Source organism: Sinocyclocheilus grahami, unplaced genomic scaffold, assembly GCF_001515645.1.
Source record: "Sinocyclocheilus grahami isolate Dianchi unplaced genomic scaffold, SAMN03320097.WGS_v1.1 scaffold234.1, whole genome shotgun sequence".
Taxonomy (NCBI): Eukaryota; Metazoa; Chordata; class Actinopteri; order Cypriniformes; family Cyprinidae; genus Sinocyclocheilus; species Sinocyclocheilus grahami.
Genome location: NW_015505413.1, coordinates 1988630 through 1995349, shown reverse-complemented (window position 1 = coordinate 1995349; position 6720 = coordinate 1988630).

Genomic DNA, 6720 nt, shown 5'->3' with positions numbered 1-6720 from the left:
AGTCTTCATTTTGTTTTTCTTCAGCCATTCAGAGGTGGACTTGCTGGTGTGTTTTGGATCATTGTCCTGCTGCAGAACCCAAGTTCGCTTCAGCTTGAGGTCACGGGGCGGGGGCATCCTCTTCCCCTGGGCAATATATATATATTTTTTTTTTTTTTTTTTCAAAGGAAAAAAAATCTTGGGTCTATAAATTTAATCAAATCAATTCTATATATATATATATATAGATATTCTTTAACAAAGTTAAGACTACCACACCCCCCTAAAACGGCTCATTCTAACATGCCCCCCACATATCTATGTCACTATGTGGAAATATTTGCATAATGTGGCCCAAATGTGCATGCAAAGAAAGAAGGCGTGGTTTCAGGAACAGCAGTCCTGTTGATGCAGTCATGTCAGGGAGACAACCATAACCAAGCAATCACTACTTTTCATAATCATAATTAAGCAATCCATCAAGTAAATTAAAGTTTACTGTATTATATTTATTATATAACATCTAATTTGACATATTTAGAGTGTAAAATTTTAAACATATACATTTAATATTTTAATATTCTAATATTTTATTTTAAATTTACTATTCAAATATTAATGCAGCACATTATTACAAATTATCCAACAATAAGCAAAGGAATTATTTACAATCAATACTAATATTTATTGATCACTGGTGTCTTACATCATACTGCCATTACTACCCTTTTATAAAAGCAACCAGATCACATCATGACTAACAACAACCTTTAACCGCAGTAAAATCACTTCCTCTCGTGACTTTCAGATTAATTCTGACCGGCTGAAATGTACACTTTTAGACATCAACGCGCTTTCAAAGTTGGTTTCTGAACTCAGATGAACTCTAGCGTATGGTTCACAATTGCTATAATAGCAGTCTGTCCAACACACTACTGCTACTGTACTACAAATAACAGTAAAACAGGCATCTCCTCTTCCTGAGCCGTTTCATATCTTCAGAGGTAAAGAGCTGACGCTACTCCAGCTCAGATCAAGCACTCAAACATGTGCGAAAACATCCATGAGGAGTGTTTGTGAATGATGCATGTCAGCGTTAACGTCACAGATGCTGAGCTGCATTGATCCAGATCACAGATTCATGTGTGAACACGTCTCTTCCAGCAACTGATACGAACCTGATAAGACATTCCTGAGAGAAGCAGAAATCACACACACACACACACATACACACACGTCCACATGTAAACAAAAAACAACTGGCTTTCTTGCAAATCATAAGCTGGAATTTGAATGGGAATGAAATAAAGAATGCTGAGGATATGTCATCCTCCCTCAGGCATGTGAGACAGGCACTTCCTGTTTCCTGTAGGATGAGATGCTAGTGTCTTGCTCAAGTTTCGAGGGGCCCGGCAGGGGACCCACTTCCTGCGACCCGGAGGAAGGATGGGAGGATAGACGGATTGGAACGGAGCTGACAGATATTTCTTGGAGAAGAGGTCTGCGAAAATCTCTGAGCGAATCAGTTTCTGTCTGAGCGTAAAGCTGAATCAGCTGTGATTCACCGCATATTTGATTAATGTTTGGAAATTAGGGCTGATGGGAAAATCCCACTAGTGTGTTTTACTGTGTGCCAGCTTGACATTTCTCAACACAGATTTGCATAAAAATACGCAACTGACTGAAACCAAAGTAAAAAAATTTAGTAATGCTCATATCTAAAGTGATTTACAGTACCCTTCACAAAGAGACACCTGGAATAACACAGGATTTAATGAAGAGCTCAGCCAAAAATGTGTTATCATTTACCCTCATCTCGTTCCAAAACACAAAAGGACATTATTTGTCGAAACTTCACTCTGCTCTTTTCCATAAAACAAAAAACATGCAGTGTCCAGGGGCTTTCAAAGAGCACAAAACGGACAAAAAGCTCCATAAACCTTCCCTGGAAAATAATGATTTTTGACAAGTTTTCACAAGTTGTAAAAAACAATTTTTGAAGTTGTAAATAAAACACTATAAGATTATTGAAGTACATTTATGTACTATTTCTGTAGTATTTCTACTTAAACATTCCATGTTTAGTAACATAAAAGGTTACTTAATATTATATTATCTGCAAGTACAGTTTTTTTTAAATATACTTTTAAGATTTAAAGTACACTACAAGTGCACATTCCATAAAATACAATTAAGCACACTTGTTTTTAACAAGGAAATGTATGTTTTCTTCCTGTGACTGTTATTACAAACTGAAGGTTCAGTGATGGAGTCTCAGGCAGAAATCAGCTGTATGTAACTCCTAAATAACCCAGTCTGATTGAATAACCTGTGTCACGTATATTTTTGCATTGTGGTAAGAGTTCATGTATTGCTCCACTATCAAACACACCACGTCTCAGACAGCTGAACTCCAAAACCTGACATTCTTCACATGATTTTACCAACTTAAACACACTCTCACACACACACACACACACACACAGAGAGAGAGAGAGGATATGTTGAAAGTTGGAAACTTACGAGGGATGTTTAGATTTTCGACTTGACCTGTTTCACAGTTCTGGGTTTCCCACCTTTTACTACTTACTGAATACTGCCAGATGCTAAAATTGCTGCTGTAGAGGTTTTTAGATGCAGTTCTCTCTAGTTTTGGAGTCTTTTGCTTCTCATTCTCAGAATGTTCTGGCTAGTTTCCTTCAAAGTTATAATCAATGTTACAGTAACATTCATAAAATGTTTGTTCAGAGTTATATGGTCTTTAATAGTGTTCTCAAAATGTTAAGCTGGAATTTCAGAACATTCAGAAGTGAAACTGAATTAAACTGAATGTTCCGTTAATGTTCCCATAACCAGGAAAAAAGTGTTTTGAAATTTTTTTAAAAATTGTTTACAAAAATGGAAGTTTTAAATATTCAGGAAACATTCAGAAAACATTAATTTTCATAACTTAATGGGATCTTTAGCAAAATGTTCCTATAGCTGGGACCGTAGTGTTTTGCTACATCCTGAATGTATGTGTGTGTGTGTGTGTGTGTGTGTTTAAGAGGACATGCTGCCCTGTTAAATCCCAGGATGTCTTTCAACTTCCTGCTTTGAAACTTTTTCAGCCATAAAGACAAATAGCACCAGATGTGTCTAGCCGGACACTACATAATCTGTGTGTGTGTGTGTGTAAAATCCAGTCATGTAAATCCTGTGATTACGCTCCTGATTTATAAATCATGTCGGGAGGATGACAATCATGGTTCATATGCGTGAATGTCTTATGAAATCATAATCAGGTTATTACACACACACACACACACACGATACAGGATTATTTTATTTGTCCCTAAGGAAATTTGTCTTGGACATAAGGGCTGCCACATACAAGAATACATAGAATTATAATATAATAACACAAAAAAACAAAAAACAAAAACAACAACAACACATAAGTGCCTTCAATACCTGCAACGTCTTCATTTCACCCCCATCTTAATGTCCTGAGTTAAGGAGATTCACTAATAAAGGAATGAAAGAGTTTTTATACCTATTCAGGTATCTTTTCCGGTATTTAGCTGGAACCCTATAGCGTCTACCTCAGGGAGGCAGTTCGTATTCCGAGTACAAGACATGAGAGGGATCTGCAATAATTTTCCTAGATTGTTTAACTATGGTCTCCTCAAAAAGAGTTTGGAGGGAGGGATACTCCCTCACCCCCATTACTTTCATTGCTGTATGAACCGGTCCATTTATTTGTGATTTTAGCTTAACTGATATGTTACCAAACCAAGCTACAATTCCATAACATAATACACTCTCTATCACAGCCTGGTAAAATAACATCAATACCCTCTGTCCAAAACCAAACACCCTGAGTCTTCGCAGGAAATAAAGTCACTGTTGAATCTTAGTACATACAGAACTCACATGGACATTCCAAGACAGTTTACAGTCAATATACACCCAAGTATTTGTAAGAATGAACCTGGGTAATACAACTGTTATGGACTAGTAATGGAGAATGGTCCCCCAGATGCCCTGGATCAAAAATAATTTATTTTGTTTTCTTAGTGTTTACAATAAGATGATGGTTCTCACACCATTGTACAAACCTTTTAACCTCCAAAGTATAACTAGAAATGTCCATATCTACATCCATAAGTCCTAAGATGGCAGTGTCATCAGAAAAGTGCTGGGATAACTACTTGTATAATCATTTGCATATAATGTAAACAAAATGGGAGAACTCACATATCCTTGCGGAACACCTGTGTTCACAACTTTAGACTCATATAATGCCCGATTCACTCTGACCTGCTGGGTCCTATTAGTCAGAAAAGAGTGATACCACTTAATGATGTATGGATTCACAGACATCTGCCTAAGTTTACTGGGAAGGATGTGTGGCTGCAGAGTGTTAAAGGCAGAGCTGAAGTCCACAAACAGCAGTCTAGCATAGGCCTGGGGGTTTTCAAGATGTTGCAAAATAAAGTGTGTTATGGTTAATAAAGCATTGTCCGTTCCCCGATTGGCAAACTGATACGGATCTAGCTGTCCCTTTATGTTTGACTTTAACTTCCCCACCATTAGCTTTTCCAGACATTTCATTAGAAGTTAGGGCTACTGGTCTAATCATTATTTTCCTGAGGAGTAGATTTTTTTTGGAAGAGGAGTAATTATTGCCTTTTTCCAGAGAGATGGAACTGTATATGAATCAACAAACCTTTTAAAGACAGGGACCCAGGCTGATGTGAGTTCCTCTGTGCATGTCTTCAAAAGGAAAGCTGAGACCCCATCAGGGCCAGTTGCCTTATTAATGTTTGTTCTTTTTAATGTTTGTTTGTTTTGTTCTCAAGTCTTGTGACCTCCCTGGGACTAATGTCTATCCTTGGAACACAACACACACACACGCCCGCACGCATGCACACACACGCACACACACGCACACGCACGCACACGCACACACACACACACACACAGATCTGCTGTCAGCTTGTGTTGACTGATTTAATACTGTACAGTACAAACTCTTTGGTTTCAAGTCAACATGAAAATTCAACCTATTTCACCCCAAAATAAATTAAAAGATCTGTCATTCACTCACCACAAAGTTGTTCCAAACCTAACATTCATAACTTTCTATCTTCTGGATTTTAATTAATTGTGCTGGGTGCTCTTTACAGTTGCAAAGAACGGAGACTGAGACTTTCAAGACTGAGACTACAAGGAAACAAAAACCATGTAAATGTCATAAAAGCGTTCAAAAGACTTGGACATTTATTTTAAGAATTCTGAAATCACATATCAAATGTCATTATTCATTTGCTCAAAAAAATGTACTCATGAACCAAAACAACCAGCTCTGAGACGATGTTAGACACAGCAATAAATACATTTCAAAAGAAAGAAAGAATATCTTTTTTAACTCACTTTTTTTTTTATAAACTAATATCTTAGGTAATTTTGCTTCTTCATTGAGTAATGTGGGAAATGGAATTCCATGAGGCATTGCAAACAAAATATAAACAATGATACAACAATTATGTTGTCATTGATTATAAGTATAAAAACAATGCATTTTGCAATGCATAAAGTTTGTTAATTATAAAACAATAAATATATGAATATACAAATATATGAGTATAAGTATGGTCTATCTTTTAAGATTATGGATAGTGGCATTCTGTAACCGAGGAACCGTGAATTCAGCAACATATTTAAAACATTATAAACATAAAATAAAAATAATTGTGACATCACTTAACAGTCAGATCTGATAGGTTTATATACACTGAACATATAAACTATTTTCAATTGCTAGTAAACGGCAAGTAACACAATGAAGATTACATTTTGAAGAAGAAAGACTGAATTAGTAATTTATGGTAAAACATGATGAACAATCTTTAGTCAAATTAACCATTTAGCAAAGAGTCCACATTTAAGTCATTTTTACTCAAACAACATCAACATTAACTAAATAAAGGCATGAATGAGTAGCAAATGTAGGATCTCAGACGTGGTGAAGAGCAGAGCAAGTGGAGCACTGAATGAGGAAAACAGGAGTGTGGAAGGGTTTCTGTCATTTGGAGGAGGGGAGAGAGAGGGGTTATTGAGGCCGAGGGATTACTAATACTTTAACAAGAGAATTGACATGTAGTTGCAAATTAATGAGTCAGTTGACAGGTAGTTGCAAAGTTATTTATAGTTAGTAGAATGTCTACTGTGGATTATCAAAATAAAGTTCTTTAAATGTAAGTAAATAAGTCATGCTCTTTGGACCCCAAATCATGCTGGAGAACGTGATAAAAAAAAACGAATCCATCATTAAGATATTTTAACTTCAAACCTTCGCTTCTGGCCAAAATACATATTCCATAATTCATAATAAGTGAAAAGTTCTATCCATCTCCTCTCACATCAAAATCCACTGACATATTTGTTTTGGACTGTTTCGGCTTGTAAACACTGGTTGATCTGTGCATATTTCTCTCCTAATTCTGACAATTTTCTCACTGGGGAAAGCAATATTATGGACTATGGAGCCATAAGCAATCATTTGAAGCTAAAAAATGCCCTAAATATGGATTTGTTTATTATAAACATGCAGCTTTTTACTTTACAATACATTAACTGATGCAATGTGGATTATCAAAATAAAGTTATTTAAATGTAAGTAAATAAGTCATGCTCTTTGGACCCCAAATCATCCTGGAGAACATGATAAAAAAAAACGAATCCATCATTAAGATA